This window comes from Alligator mississippiensis, chromosome 2 (genome assembly GCF_030867095.1).
Source record: "Alligator mississippiensis isolate rAllMis1 chromosome 2, rAllMis1, whole genome shotgun sequence".
NCBI lineage: Eukaryota > Metazoa > Chordata > Crocodylia > Alligatoridae > Alligator > Alligator mississippiensis.
In genome coordinates this window covers 138,955,393-138,972,572 of record NC_081825.1, presented here as the reverse complement: position 1 = coordinate 138,972,572, position 17,180 = coordinate 138,955,393, and positions in this window count along the sequence as shown.

Below are 17,180 nucleotides of genomic sequence, written 5' to 3'. Positions count from 1 at the left end.
AAAGATTTTCCTGAGGATAGAGGCAAGATTAACCGGTCTATAGTTACCCAGATCCTCCTTTCTCCCCTTCTTGAAAATAGGGATCACATTGGCCCCTTTCTAGTCCTCTGGGACCTGACCTGAGCACCAAGAGTGCTCAAACAGCTGTGCCAGTGGCTCTGCTATGACACTGGCCAATTCCTTCAGCACTCTTGGATGAAGATCATCCGGGCCTGCTGACTTAAACACATCCAGCCCCTCCAAGTGTCTCTTCAGAGGCTCTGCTAGGTGCCATTTCTTCAGGGACTCACAGAGCAGCCCCACTGATGGAAGCTGGTAATGTTATGTTATGTTCTGAATAATTAACTCACCTACCACAGTATCCCCTCCCCCTTCTTTAGCCAAAGTTTAGAGCTATACAGCTCTCCTACCACCCACCCTGCTAGTAGACATGTTGTAGCAACACTGCACCATAGTCTCATCCTTCACCTGTTCCTTACATACGCATGCTTTACCCACGTGAATTTTTTACTGTTGAAGGCATTTGCTCCAGTCTGAGTAGTGTGGTATTGTTCTGAAGTGACTTCTCTGACATCATGTAAGGTATTTCCAGAAAACCTTTGCTAGATAGTCTACAAAGGTAAGATATGTTGGAGTAAATTTGGATGTCAGTATGGGCTGATATCTTAAATGCCCTTCAGTCTTTAAGCTTTGTTAGTAATAACCCATACTTTTTATTTCAAAAGCTTTCAGAGTGCTTCTTGCAGACTTGCTCTCTTTTTGGTTTGTGCAGCCACTCTTGTCACTCAGTAGCTGTTTCAGTTTATGGTTGTTTTTAAAAATCAAGGGCTTTCCAAAGATGTGTGTGACACTGACATTCCCTCTAAGGCACTTCATGGGAGAGAGTCACTAAATTTGAAAGGGGCAGCCGCAAAGAATCACCACCACTTCTTTTGAAGCAACATTGACTGAGATTTCCAAAGCCATTTAAAAGATTTTTCACCCTACACTCCCAGTGTCTTTGTGAGTATCACTGTGGCAGGCCCATGTTTGCAGAGCAGCTGCTAGCATGCCCTGCCTACTTGGGTGTGCCACACCAGGGTCAACTCGTCTGCCATGATTTGATGTTACCTGAGTTTCTACCAGAAGGTGTTGTCCAGTGTTTTTCTGTGATCCTCAGCACCTCAGCTGGTGCTTCTTCTGTGAGGCTCCCCGTTCCCCACACCTCACCCCTTTCTACTTAGGCAGTCCAGCTTAGTTTCTATGGTATCGCATGCACTGTCTGCTCCCATGGTTCTGGGCAGGAACGTAGTTATGGCATGCCTGACTGACAAACTGATAACTTAACTAGACTTGAACTGAAATCACAGGGGCAAGTGAGCAAGGCAGTGATGCTTATTGCACTGGGCACTTTTCCTCAGTGTTCTGTCCCATGTGTGATATGACTTGTTCAACCCCCATGTGATCCTGCATTGTGGCTTGGCCCTGCGGGGACTGGTACTCTGGGTTGGCTGGTGTCTGGCCATGTGTTACAATGTCCCGAGGGATGTTTTCTCATGCCTCCATGACCCTTGGGGTCCTGATGCTTATCTGCTGGGGAATTTTGGGTCCACAACCACTCAAACATGGTGGCCCTATTCAACATGTTCCCAGGTGGGTTCTTCCCTTGCATGAGTCCTACCGATGTTCCTTTGGCTGCCCAGATCCTGTCCCGGGTACCCTGGGTCTACCTGCTGGTAAGGTTTTGCAGTTAGGTCTGTACCCCTTGGTCCCTCTGTGGCTGCTCCTTTGCTGATACCTGGGTCCTCTCTCTCAGCCCCCCAGTCATTCACAGTGTCCTATGGCTCACCAGAGCTCCCTGCCCCAGGACAAGTCTCTGGCTTCAATGATGCAGGTAAGTAAGCTCTCAGACAGAGGTTTCCCCCACTGCAATGTGAATGTCTGTGCTGCCTGGTGACTAGTGCAGCTGCCATCACACTGGGTCTGTTTCAAGTGTGGGGAAGGCTTTCAGAGGCATGCCTGGTGCCTCCTCCTTTACTCTCTCCCTGGACACAACAGGCCAGCTCCTCTTATCCCAGGAGCTTTGAGAGGCTGAACCAATCCACAGTCCCTCTTTCGGCTGCATGATGCTAGCCTAGCTGCCGGCAGACCAGCCAGCTGGATGCCAGCAGTGCTGTGAGTGAGGTGTGGGCCTGCCACAATCAGCCATGATCATTGATGAGGAGGGGATAAGAAACAGGAAGTTAACCAGATACCTTTTAATTGAGGAAGGGGCTTATCCAAACCATACTTGGGATTTGATGGGGGCTTTGAACTGGTGGGGTTCAAATCTGGATTCACTAAGGTTGTTTTTTTCTACTCTGAGGTCAAAACAAAGCTACCATTTAGATTTCATTTTGTATTCCACTAAAGTGAAATTCACTATCTATTCTTGAGAAATTGTAGGCCTCAGTGGTGGAAATGTCATAGGATTATTTATTCTCTGAGATTCCGAGCGCATCTGAACTGAAAATGGGAAACAAGTTCCTTCTTGTTTTGGATCTGATCACAGAAGCAAGTTTGGACACTGGGATACAAATATGAAACCATATGAAATACAATGGATTTGTAGATTAGGTTCCAATTTGAGCCAATTACCCAGGATCCATTTTAAATTCATATGTTATAAATCACAGAATTAGGGAAAATTCAGGATAGTTTTTATGCTTTGTAACAATTCTTCATTTCCTATGCATTTTATTTCATTGTGAGTTTAAGGGTGCCTATACATGAATGCAGAGGCTTCTTCGATGCACTATACTTACAGCACATCAGAGTGGACTCGATTAATTGAGTCAGCTGGAGTGTGGTAGTTACCTTGCTCCAGCCAGCCTCCGTGTCTCATAAATCAGTGTCCCTGCACTTCAAAATGGTGGTGGGGGCACTTTAACTAAATCTTGTTCAAGCTTCCAAGAAGAAGGTTTGTTAGGAAGAGACGGGATCCACCTGACAAAGAGAAGAAAGAGCATTTTCACCAATAGGCTTGCTAACCTAGTCAGGAGGGCATTAAAATAGGTATTTTGGGAGATGCAGAACAAAGCCCTGAGGTAAGTGGGGAAGCAGGGTGTGCTTGGCTTGTTTTAAAAATACGCTCGTGAGCCATCTTGGCGCATGCACCAGGTGTTGGCTGCTGCTTGGATTCCAGCGACCTCTGAATGAGCCCATGATCACCCCGGGGAAAGCCCAGAGACTCTTTCCTGCCATGGCAGGGTGTCGGACTTGATGATCTGCTCAGGTCCCTTCTGACCCTACCAACTATGAAACTATGAAACTTTCCTGCCATGACTTTGATATCTTCAGTGGTGGGCTCCCCTTCAGTGGGCTCACTCAGCTTGGCTGCAACGGCGGGTATCCGTGGGGCCTCTCCTACACCCTATCCATGCACCAGCCTCTAGGACAGCCCTCGGTGTTCACATGGCTTACCCTCTAATGTTGTCTCTTCCCATCCCTGTCGTGGGGAGGGAGATGATGGCTCATCTCAACCTCTGCATTCCTGGGGCATCTTGAGTTGCTCGAGGCCTCCCAATGGACCTCTGGCTAAGCCTGGTTGTTGGCTGCGGTCCTTCAGTCACTCCTACCTTTGGAGTGCTGCCTCTGCCCCTGCCCTTACCTCAGGGCCTCTCGGGGTTCATCCTCATCAGAAAGGGGTAAAACAAAGAAATAGCATGCAAAAAAAAAAAAAAAAGAAGAACATGATTTCCCCAGTAGTCTGGGGTAGGGTCCTAGTCTGTCCCCTTTCCACTCATGGACTCTTTTGCATTAAGATCTTCATTTTCCCTCGGCATTGTTCGAGGTCTTCTTCTGCATTGGGGACCCCCTCTGGTGTTCCAGCTCCATGTCTCACACTGCACGCTGGCATTGTGAACACCCAGCGTGGGAAGCACCTTCAGCGTGCACCTTCTGTGGTGCCTCCCTGGCGTCTCTCTCAGTGCTGACTTTTATCCCAGCCAGGTGGCATCCAGGGATGACATCACCCACCCATGCCAGCTCCAGCCGGAAGTAGGTGAAGCTCACAAACTGCGTGGCTGTGTGGTGCTGGTGCTGGTGTGGTGCGTCCACCTCCTCTTCTCCTGCAAGAGTAAGTTTGCCCTGGTTCCAGGGCTTTTTATGTAATAGTAGGCTGTCCCGTTCCTTGTCCCACCACAGAAGGGGGGGGGGGGTCCCCCAACTCCTGATGGCTGTCCTCCTGGGACACAGGGGACCTGGAGGAAGCAGAAGCAGGAGGAAGCAACACAGGAGGCCTCCTCATTCTTCCTGAAGAACTAGGACAATCGGCTAGTCATCTCAGGTGTCTGTACACAAATGTACAGAGCCTGGGAAACAAGCAGGAAGAACTGGTACTCCTTGCACAGTCAAGGCACTATGATAGGATTGTAAGAACAGAAACTTGGTGGGATAGCTGTCATGATTGGAGCACTGTCATGGACGGGTACAAACTGTTTAGGAAGGACAGGCAGGGGAGAAGAGGAGGAGGAGTTGCACCATAAGTGAAATAGCTGTATGATTGCTCAGAAGCTCCAGTATGAAACTGAAGATATGCCTGTTGAAAGTATCTGGGTTAAGGTTAAAGGGGAGAGCAACAAGGGTGATGCTGCGGTGAGTGTGTGCTATAGACCACCAGACCAGGAGAACGAGGCCCTGGTTCTCATAGGGGACTTCAATCACCCTGATGTCTGCTTGGATGGCACAGTGCACAGGCAATCCAAGAAGTTTTTGGAGAGAGTTGGAGACAACTTCCTTGTGCAAGTATTGGAGAGAACAACTAGGAGCCATCCTCTTCTTGACCTACTACTTACAAACAAGGAAGAATTGGTGAGGGATTTAGAAGTGTATGGCAAGTTGGACAGTTACAATGAGATGATTGAGCTCAGAATCCTGACAAAAGGAAGAAAGGAGAGCAGCAGAGTATGGACCCTGGACTTCAGAAAAGCAGACTTTGACTCTTTCAGGGAACAGATGGGCAAGATCCCCTGGGAGGCCAGACTGATGGGGAAAGGAGTCCAGGAAAGCTGGTTATATTTTATAGAAGTCTTACTTAAGGCACAAGAACAAACCATCTCAGTGTGCAGGAAGAATAGCAAATGTGGCAAGCAACCAGCTTGGTTTAGCAGAAAATTCTTTGGTGAGCTTAAACACAAAAAGGAAGCTTACAAGAAGTGGAAGCTTGGACAAACAGCTTGAAAGGAGTATAAAAATATTGCTCAGGATGTAGGGATGAAGTCAGGAAGCCAAAGCACAATTGGAGTTACAGCCAGTAAGGGACATGAAAGGTAACAAGAAGGGTTTCTCCAATTATGTTAGCAACAAGAAGAAGATCAGGGAAAGTGTGGGTCCCTTACTGAATGGGGGAGGCAACGTAGTGACAGAAGATGAGGAAAAGGCTGAAATACTAAATGCCTTTTTTACCTTGGTCTTCTCAGGTAAGGTCAGCTCCCAGACTACTGCACCAGGCAGCAAAGTTTGAGAAGCAGGTGAGCAGCCCTCAGTGGTGAAAGAACAGGTTACAGACTATTTAAAAAATCTGGACGTGAACAAGTAAAACACCTTAACAAGCAAAACACCTTAACTGTCTTGCCAGTAGAAAGGGATTTCAGTAAATAAAGTGTGCATCTACACATCACCTTATGGCGATGTAGCAATGTGCATGTGATAGGCAGCTATGTCACAGTAGCAGCACACTCTCCCAGTATAGCATGATGTCATGGCGATGTAGCAGTGAAATTTAACTGTGCACTGTGCACACAGTGCAGTGTACTTCCAGAAAGAATTACTAAGGCACGGTGACATAACAGTGTCACCATACGTCAAAAAATAGACATGTCCAAAGAGATAAAAATAACAGTGGGTATTCAGAGGACTGTCTTACCAGCAAATCTTCTCATGCCCTGTGTACTTTAGGGTGCAATGAGATATCACACTGAATGCAACATCCTAAGTACAGAGACCCATGTAAATGTTCTGCTTCTTTCTATTCCCATGATCCCTTATCAGTGCTGGTGTAATCTTATTCAGGCTAGGGTCAATGAAATATTAAAGGCCTTTCAGAGAACTGCCCATACATGTCCTAATGAAAGATGAAGCGTGCAAATTTGATTCAGAATAGGGCTAACAGAGAGCCTGAGCCAAATCCTTAGCTGCTGCACTGAATTCAGTGGAGTTATACAAATTAACAGCAGCAGAGGCTAAAGCCTACTGTTCCTACCTTTTGGTGTTCAGAAGAACTACATTTAAAATTCTGATATAAAAATTATGTGTACTGAGCAAATTTCAAATCAGCACATATCTGTTTTAGAGACATCCAGCACCGATCCTGCTGGTCGTACAGTTTATAACCAAAGGAAGGCAATAGCTGCTGGCGTCATCAGCTGATGATGTAACAACTCATAAAAAACATACTTCTGTGATGTAATGCTTCTGTTAGTGTCAGAAGTCTGACATTCCCACCGATTTTAAATTTGCGATACGCTTTGGCTGAGAAAATATTGAGCTAGTCGCAATGTGGATTAGACTGGATGTTAAAGAAGGTGATTATCCAAAAGGTAAACTGACTATCTGCTTTTTCAGTCGCAGTTTATACAGTAATTTCTGGGAGATTTTCACAACTGCTTCCATATATTTTCTCTCCAGCTTCCAGATTCAAATCAGTTTTGGTTTCAAAGCTTTCTGTTGCTGCTAGTTGTTATGCAGTCTAATTATCCTAGTGCTGTGTCTGACAGGTGCTGCAGGGCTAGCTACTACAGGACTGCCTGAATTTAATTTTAAAGTTCTTAGCCTTTGGGGCACCATTTACAGGATGACTTCCCCATCCCCAAGAACTCAAGTCTTGAGGAGTTTTCTGAATTTGCCTTCCAACTTTTCTGAATTTGCCTCCTTCCACCCAATATGCTGATTTTCTCCACTCCACTCCTTGGCAAGTTCCATGGCCTTTTTTTCCTTCCTTGGCCTTTTTTTATTTTTTTCCCATGGCTGATTTTCTATCTGCTGCTTTTCAACCAAAGGGAGGACACACTTCAGATTTTTTAAAACTCAATCTCTATTCTTCAGACATGTCACTCACAATGAACTGTAATTTCTGTCATGTTCTTTGCTTCTTGGTGGTTAGCCAGCTAGTTGTCATCCTAGTGCTTGGTTCTCCATTTTGGTTAAGATTTAGTTGACTTTATTTTTTGCCCTGAGATAAAATGGGAACTTATGAACGATGGCCTGAGACAGATGTATCTTCACTTTGGAATAATCTCACAATTCGGGACATGAACGGCCTGCTATATAGAAAAAAAATATTGAAAAGCAATGAATCCTGGGAATCCTATAATCAATAATGGCTTTCGGTTTTCAGCTCATTAAGTTTTTGACTATGCTGGGCCATATTCTATTCCACCTATTAGGTATCTAAATGGACTTAGTGTCAGGGACCCTAGCAGGTAACCCAGTCTGAGCTAATTGCCTAGTGGGTCACACCTGCCTGGTGCTTTGGGAGACCTAACCCAGCTAATGACTAGCTGGCCACTGTCTGGGCCTTCTGGTTGTCTTCTGGGAGAGCAACTTCTCCATTTATCTCCAGCTGTGGCAAAGGACTTCAGGGCAGCCAACAGTCTTTGCTGAAGGTCTACCCTGGCAAGCCTCTGTAATCTACTGCTCCTCATTTTCTAACCCTGTTTGCTTTGCTCCTGGACTTTGGTTTCTGGATTTTCCCTTGGTTCCCAGGTGTTTCTTGGCAGGCAGAGCCCCCAGCATGCTCACTGAAGGTACTGCAGGCAAAAAAGGAGTGGAACTGGTGCAGCTTTTGGATCCAAGCACCAGGACCAAGACAGAGAGAGAGAGTTGGGGTCTCTTATAGGAAAATAACAATAGTTCAAGGGAGAACGATGGATTTGTTTATGCTGGACAACAGGAACTGATTATTCCTGGTTCTGAGTGATGTTGCTCAGAGGGAGCTCATAATACAATCAGGTAGAGACAGTATTTTTGGGTACCTGATAAAGGATTTATCACTAGAATTGGTCTGATAAATGCTGAGCAGGATGTGTACAGGCATGGGTTAATTAACATCTGGAGCAGAGACCCCGCTCCCACCATCATGCAGTGCTTCCCTTTTTCTCTGGTCCCAGAGTTCAGTGCGGTCCTCGCCATGGAACTCTGTTCTCCACTCTTGATGCTAATGAAGGTGCCTCCCTTTTTCCTCATCTTTGATGTAAATGAGACCCAGGGGAAGTTGCTGTAATCTTGTTACCCTTATCTGGAGGGGCTTAGGTGTGTTTCTCACTGTATCTTCATTTCCTTTTGCAAGCTCTTCTTCTGATCAGTTCTGGTTCAGGCAGAAGTGAGGTTGTGGTAGGGGGAAGTCCTTCATGAGTCAGACAGGCTGGGTACTCTGCCAGGGCTTCCCAGGAACACAGAGCTGACAAGTAATCACATAAGCCTGATCATGCATAATGGGCAGAATAGAATCTGACCCTTTGTATCAGTAGCATAACTAGAGCAGGGCAAGTGGGGTACCAGCAATGGGCTCTGACTTAGAGAGGGTGCTAGTATGGTCTTCTCTGTCAGAAGTCTTTGTCACAACAAGTGCAGCCCAGCCATAGGAGCTGAGCAGGTACAGCCTCATCATCAGCAATGTATCTGGTGGGAAGAGTAGAATTATGCCCCCCCACCCCATCTCCACCACCAGGAGGCTTTGTTGTAAGAGGCACAGTTCATCTCCCAGGGATAGAGGGGTGAACAGGTCACCAAGAGCAGCCCCTATCTGCATTCATCAGTGGCAGGGCAGGAACTCAAGCCTGTGCTGCTACAGCAACAGCGGTAGCAGCTGCTGCTCAAGTGAGGAGAGCCCTCAGTCCTCTCCGATCCACTCCCCAGTGGTCAGAATAATTCCCACCCCACAACTCCCCATCCCAGATGCTGAAAGAACTAGCTAGACCTTTGCTTTTATTCATGAGACATATAGAGCACTGAGGACAAGCAGCCCAAGGATGAAAGCCAGCTTTCTGGGCTCTGTTCCTGGCTCAGCCATTGACTTGCTGACAGCAGCATGTGAGCACTAAGTATGACTGTTATATGTATTCATATGAGGGAAAAACTACTGCTAGTTTCTTTACTTTACTATGAAGCATCCTTGTACTGTCTTTTACCAAATACAGCTTGCTGTATGGGTACTTCTACAGAACTGCCAAGCATTATAGTCCAGACTGCTCAGTTAAGCACAGCCATGACCAGGGAATGATGAGGGACTGTTTCTCTCCAAAGAGAACTCCAGGTAGTTTAGGAGAGTACAGCCCATGCTTCCCAACTAGTACAACTAACCATAATAGAGCTCCCTAGCTGGGGTTCCAGGTAAGGCCAGAGTCACAGCTCACCCTGTTCACTAGCCCTGGGCAGCTCTCATACTCATGAGTACATAGGTACTCAGTTGTCATTAGCTACCAGAGTACAGAGAAGGAAGTCTGCCTGTTCTCACCCTCTCCCCTGCACCCACCTGGGAGCTTGCCATAATCTAGTCCTAAGTGAAAACATTTGGTATTACTAAAAAGAGAGTGGTGGAACAACCTCAATGTGTATCGTAAGGCTCTGCTATCCTTGAGGTCAAAAGGATGTAGAAAGGTGAACCCCACTTCTGCTCAGGGAGAGGGTAGAAGTTCATAGCAGGGAGGTAGGAGTTGAACTGGAGATTTCCTTGAATCTGGGCCCAAACTTGACGATACCAAAGACTTTTACTAGTTTTCAAGTTCTGGTTCCAAATTTCCATACAGTCTTATTCCCTGCATCAGTTACTGCCTTTAATTCAATCCATACAGCATTACTACCAAGGATTAGGAGAAATATAGATGGGCTAATATAGATGGGTCAACAACATTTACTTTTTAATTTTATTTTCTCCCAATGTTGAAATCTGACTTGACGGCATTTCTCTGTTGGGGGTGCCTTGGCAAGTTTTGAGTGAGTCTAGAGTATCTAGAGCAGTGGTTTTCAACTTTTTTTCATTTGCAGACCCTTAAAAAATGTCAAATGGAGGTGTGTACTCCTTTAGAAATGTTTAATGGAGGTGCAGACTCCTTTGAATTTTAAGTGCAGGTGTTTACACGCTTTTGATTGATCACAGTCCTTTCGCAGACCCTAGGTGTCCACAGACTACAGGTTAAAAACCACTGGCCCAGAGTGACTACAAAGCAAGTTGCAATTGCATTTATCAGTGCAGAGATTATATTCTGAACAGCTCAAATACCAAAGAAATAGACCAAATCTGATAATGGAGACAGATCCTCAGTTGTATAAAAGTACTATTGACTTCAATAGGGCTTTGCTGATTTATACCAGCTCAGGGATGGGCTATTACCTTTGGAATTTACAGGACTTCTAAACTACTCAGAGACTGTCTTAGACAGAATAGCTGTCTGCTTCATTGACTCACAGCTATATGCTTTGGCCAGGCATATGAGTGTAATTCCGACATCTACCTGTGAAAACCCATTATCTCTTTGCAACAGTGTACAAAACATTGAAAGGATACAAAAGAAAATCAATACAGCACTATAATGATATTATCCAGAGCTTCTATGTTAAAAGTCTGCACATATCCTTTCCTATTCCTGATTTGCTACCAGCTATCAACAGCCCATTGAATACCACTGGGGAGTGAAAAAAAGCACATAGCTTTTCCTGTAATGGGCAATATTACAGACACTCTTGGAATTACTCTGGAATCTCCGCTCTGCTCCTGTTGCTGATGTTTTTGTTGTAAATATAGAGCACATGTATTGATCAAGGCAAATGCCTTGTATACCCAACAAGATTGTGTCTATAGCATATTGTGCATGTGGTAATAAGGAGAAAAAGTAAAAAGAGAGATATTTAACAAGCCTGGTCCTAAAATATTCTTTGCAGATGAACAGAAATGAAAATGAAGCAGCCACTGGGGACCAAGTCTCAAATGAAGGCAGCGTACAAACATGTAATTCTAACTAAAAATCTTGTCCCAGTGACAGCAGAAACAAAACCACAGCACAACCTGGAAAAAGGGAATAATAAGAAGGTACTCCTACTTCCTATTAGTCACTGTCAGAGATAATTAAAATATTTTAATGAAACATTTTTTTCACCAGAAATGGCTTTGCAACTGAAAATGTTTGTTGAAAAAATAGTTTTGATATAAAGTCTCAGTAAACTATTTTGATTCTTTGATTATTTTTTACATTTGGCCTTAAAATAAATGTTACAGTGTGTTTTTTGTTATTTGGGGTTTTTTTTTAAAACAAGAAAAAATCTTCAGTTTCTTTTTTCTTTTCATCAAAGTATCTCAAGAAATTTAAAAAAATATATTCCACGAAATTCAGTTTTACAGCTCTAATAATAGTGTTGGACCCTCATCCAGAAAGCCAGGTCGTCTAAAGACATTAGGCCTATATAGACCTGTTTAGCTTTCAGGAAGAACACCTTGGTTTCTATCTGCAAAGAAGAGATAAACATTGCCAACAGAACTCTATATCCATGGCAACCATCAATTCTACTTTTAACTTTCCTACACAAAATAAGGTAATTGCCTTACTCTTTCATTACATCTTTATCCTCTCATGGTGTCTAATAGCAATGATGACCTCCAAGTCAGGCATTTCCTGGCAGTTAACAACCTGCTGGGAGAAGGGACCTCAGCTGAACCTTGAGCCCACAGTCCTTCACACGGTCACTGTTTGCCAGGAAATATCCAACCCTGAAGATCATTATTGTTTAAGCATTCTATAAATTTAAACATATATAATTAAAAAGGGACTATTTGGGTTGGCCCCAGACACATGTTCTCTCTTTAGTATTTAGGAAGACTTACAGAGAAACACAGAACTTAAGTCTTTTGCGGACACTTTTGCACATTTTGCAGGATTTCTCTTTTTCAAGGTGTTCTTGAAAGAATGTTAAGGATACAGAGTGCTTGGAGATGGAAGATAAACCCAGAGATTTTTAATAGAAATCCATAGCTATGGTCTTTCTGCGTGTTTTTGCAACAGCAAAACTGCTCTATTATATTTCTATAGGCAAAAAAGAGTGAAAAATAGCAGTTGGCACTTTCCAAGTGGTGTCTTGAGTCTATTCCACAGGTGTCTTGAAACTAAAACGGTTGAGAAACACTGTTCTATAGTGTTTGGAAAAGCCCTTTTATATTATTTTTAAAATCTAAATGCTTTCAATATTAGAGTTGGGATAATCCCAGCCAAATCATCCTCTTTCCTCTCTGCAGCCCACTGTAATTAGAGCTTGCTGAAAAACAGGGGGTGTCTATACATGTGCTGTGGGGGGACAGGGCCACTTTAATTAAAGCAACTCTGAGATCAACTCTAATTAAAGTGATGGAGCATCTTGTGTATCAGTGTGCCCATGCTTCAAAATGGCGGCAGGGGAGCTTTATCTAATGTTTATTCAATGAGCTTTGGATAAAGCACCCCTGCCACCATTTTGAAGCATGGAGCTGCTGATACACGAGATGCAGAGGCTGGCTGGAAGGCGGTAATTACCACATTCCAGCAGACTCAATTAACTGAGTCTGCTCTGACGCACTGTGATTACAGTGTGTCAGAGCAGCCTCCATGCTTGTCTATAGGCAGCCAGGGTCTCTAGTTGAAAAGAATTTAGGTTTGGGTTTTTGTTTTGTTGTGTTCTTTAATTTTTATTTTTGTTTCAATCAGAGCAAAACCAAAATGTATTGAAATTGCCAGTGAACTGAAAGGTTTTTGGATGCTACAGCCACTCAGTTAAAACGATATTCTTGTTAATTTCTTGTTCATTTCACTGCATATAACAGCAGTGAAATTAATAAGAATGTGTATGCATTTCTCCATGGCAGGTGGTCCTTATAGCTCTGGCTCCAGTGTAGACCTGCTAGATGGGTCTGCAAGAGCTGGGGATTACACTGCTGCTAGCATCCCTGCTCTTGGGCAGATTTGCCTAGAACCTATTTAATTTACATCAGGGTATATCAGGACTCTGCCTTGAAACTGGAGAAGGTTGATCAAACAAAACATTTCTGGCTCAACAAAATAACATGTTTTATTAAATTTTGTTTTCCTGGAAAATTTCTGGTGTGCTCCAATTATCATAGTCTCAGTCTGATTCTCTGTCAGATTGCCCTTACTGAAGCCCTTGGTTTGCCCAGATTATGGAAAAAGAGACTCAACTACAGGGATGGAGGAGCTAGTGAGAAAAAGCTGAGTTAACCACTGTTATGAAAGCCCTCCTCACTACCCCACTCAAAGTGTTTACAGGCATTGAAAAAGATAGAGGGCAGCTTGATACAATCTCTATCTTAGCTAAGAGAGCCTTGGAGCCACAGGGGCAACTACTCAAATTCACTGTCAGGGCCTCTCCACAATAAAGGGGCAAAGCTACTCAAGGCCAACTCTGCCCACTCCCCTTAGAAACCACAGATGTATCTGTCATGACCCAAAGGTCTGATTTTGTGTGTGCTTTGGCACTAGAATTATCCCCGTGGGATTACAGCTTCATTGCACAGTGGAGTTTTGCTGCACAGAGAACCCGCGTGCAAAGGAGAGAGTTCCCGCCACTTTGCAGCTGTCTTTGCAGGGTGCATTTTCTTTGCAGCACAGAAATGCACGGTACAAAGAGTTCCCGCTCTTCGAATGCAAATTTGTTCCCCGCTATTGGCTAGTTCTAAATTATTCCCATGTGGCGGCTAGCAATTGGCCTGCTAGCCGTATAAGAGGCTTGAGCGGTTTCCGCTCAAACCGAAGAGGACTCCACATCCATTTCGTGGGGACTCTGGGTACGCAGCAGGGTAACAGAAACCCTGTGTGAGATCCAGAGGAGTTTGGCGGCCTGATCCACCGCCCACCTCTTCCCGTCTTCGTGCGGTAACCTTTTATAAGACGTATCTACGAGTTTTGAGGCGTGCTTGTCCTGGACAACCAGAGTTCTGTTTGCGTGGAGCCTAGCAAACTCCACGTGACTGTTCGTGTTTTTCTGTTTGTAACCGCAACTCAAGCAAGTTTTCAGCCTGCACCGTGACCATCTTGGTGTAAGTAAACAGTCTTAAAATCAACCATTAAGCATTTGTGCCTAATTCTAGCTCGGCGCCCGCCCTCTCCGACCTGGCGTGCCTAGGCTGCTGGCCACAGCCCACGTGCAGCGCGACAAGGGCCGCGGGTTCGCACCCGGCCCGCACAGTATCATAATCAGCTTAGTATGATCCGTAATATCTAATACAGACAACAGATTGGATCACCTCACCTTGGACATCTGAGCTTTGTGCTATTGCCGGAAAAGATAAAACAATATGACGAAAACAGTTCCCGGGCCATACCCAGATTGGAACTTAGACAGATAAAGGATGAAAGCCAGGATCATTAAAAAACAGTGACTGTTGCCTTGACATAACCTTTCCCATAACCTTAACATAAAATACAAAACTGGACTAAGTCATTAACCACACAGATTGTCCATGGCTGGCTGGGTCCAAGTTCTAGGTAAAAAAATCTGTTTTCAACTACATCAAAGACAAGGTACTTATCTACACTATAAAGACCTTCACAAATTTTTCCTTTAAAGGAGAAAAACCCAGGACACCATGGGTTTCCCCTTGTAGGCTGGCAGAGTTCCAGGGGGTGTCATGTATATGTGTGTGTGCACACATATGCATGTGGCCAGAAATACAGCCAGCCAGTGGTGGAGAGCAGATCCCTCAGCTGCTTGCAGGTAAGTCTATGTGGGGGGAGTGAGTACAGGCAGCACAAGGGGAAGTTGGGGGGAAGCAGCATAGGCAATGCAGGGAGGTGCAGATTGCAGTGGTCATGGTGAGAGGGGGCAGGGTTGGTGGCTGCCACTGAGGTTGGGGGCACTACCCAGCTAGGGCAGGAATGTGTGGCTGCAGGGCCCAGCTGGGGGAGCAGGAGGGAGACCTGGGTTGTTCATCTGAAGGTGGTGTGGAAATTGGCTTCCCAACACTGCACACACTCCTGGTGAGTTGGACATGTGGGGCACATGTCTCCTCAGATGGGATGGGAGAGGATGCGAGCTGCTTGCTGTGGGGCTCAAGGCTCCCCAACCTGCTGCCTTCCCTCTGGGGGCCTCCACAGCCAAGTGGATAAGACCTGATGTGGGAGGGCAAAGCATGGTGGGCAGGCTCAGTGTTGCTACCACCACCAGAAATGTCATGCTTCCATGGCAAGGCACCCCCTGCCTACCTGGCAGCAGCATGGGGCACAACTGTATACTGCTGCCAATGCCTCTACTGCTGCTGGGTGGACAGCAGCATAGAGTTGTGCCCCATGGTGCCTTGCCATGGAAGTGTAGTGTTTCTGCTGGTGGCAGCTCCTGGTTGCTTCTTGTGGTAGTGGCAGCAGAGGTGGCAGCACCAACCTTCCTTGTCCCATTCTGGCCTCCTGTGCCAGCTCCTAGCTGCTGGGTTGATGAGGACCCTGAGGGGAGAGCAGCAGGGAAGAGGGTGGGGGGCTATAGGGTGGGAGTAAAGGGCACTGGCAGAGCCAGAGGGCTGTTGGGAGTGAGGGGCACCAGCATGGCTAGGGGGGTGGGGGCTGTGGTTTGGGAGTGAGGAGCAACAACATGGGCAGGAGCAGCACACTAGCATATCAGGGCTGCTCAGTGCCACAAAGCAACAGGGGGGAGTGGGGCAGCTGCAGTTGTACTCACATCCTGGTAAGTGAAGTGGGGCAGGGAGAGCTCTGACTTTCCATGATAAGAAAACGAAAAACAACCCCCCCCTCCCCCAAAAATATATATGTATTTAGAATTAATGTTATTATAATGATTGAGGCACTGGTAGGCTTCCAAATTGCTTTAAAATTGTAAATATATCAATAAAACATCGTGTTCAACTGATATCTATATCCATAGTAATGTTTCATTTTAATCATGGAAAAACACGACTTTTAGGTTTTTTAATCGGAGAATTTGGGATTTTAAACAGAGAAAACAGGATCCCTGTTGATTACACTGTCAGTTGAAACCTCCTTAGATAAGGCAAGTGATGTGGCCTTGTAACCCAGTGGGAAACGTGTTACCAGTCCCCCTGCAGGCCTGAGTTCTCGGGGATATGAGTTTGTTATAGCCACAGTTAGGAGGGCCTGCCTCTTTAGCTCTTGAAGTGGTAGTTTCTACTTTCTCTTTGGAAGTTTCCCAGTTGTTTCGGTCAAGATGGCTGTCATCATTTCACAAGATGTCCTAGATAAAAGTCTCTCTTAATCTATGGTGAATCCCATATACCACAGATGTTCATTCTTGCCAAGAGGAGGCCTGCGAGAATGGAGGATTTCATCATTTGTTTTCCTTTTAAATTAAAATGCTTTTTAATACCCCCACCCAGAGAAGAGACAGCACCACTTGGCAAACAAACTTCTGCTAAGTGCACTGGCTGGAAATGTTTATACTTTGTTCTCGGAAAACAGAATGCACGAAACTAGAGCACTTAGATTTTGTGATATGAAGTGGGAGATAAAAGAGGATTTGAAAATCAAATGAGAGGGAAGTATGCAAAGCAGTAACTTTTAGGGGAACGTTCAACTTGATGGGATGCCTTCACATCCCTAAATATCAGCACTGAAGTAATTCCCTATAGCACTGAGCTCTCACTTGGGAAACACTTTCAAGTCTGGGAAGGGTTAATTCAGCCATTCTACATCTGGTATGAGCTTTAACCTGATTTTCTAATGTAGGTTTCATTGAGACATAACCTTGAAATCAAATATAAATAGTCCATTTGTGGTTCCAAAAGTTCTATGTCAAGTTCTTGAATCTATCTCATTTTCTATTTATTGGACATGATTATTGTAGGACACCTTAAATATTTTTTGTTCCTGAACTATTACTTCTATTAATTGATCAATATTTATATGCACCCCGTTACTGAAGTATTTGAATGACTTAGTGATCTTTAATGTATAGCCCTGTAAGGAAGAGAAATGATAAAATCCCCTATGAACAGCTGGGTAGACAAGCCAGATAGGCTGAGTGACTTGCTAAATATCAAATGGGTAATTGGTGGCTGCAAAGTAACTTAATAGAAAAAGAGTTTTTTGAGTTATAGTACAGAAGCTATCTACCGTTATAGCAAAAGGTAACCAAGCACAGAGGACAAGAATTTTTGTGTGGAGGTTCATAAATATGACATGTCCTTATCTCTTTGGGGACATGTTCTTTTTCAGAGGAAA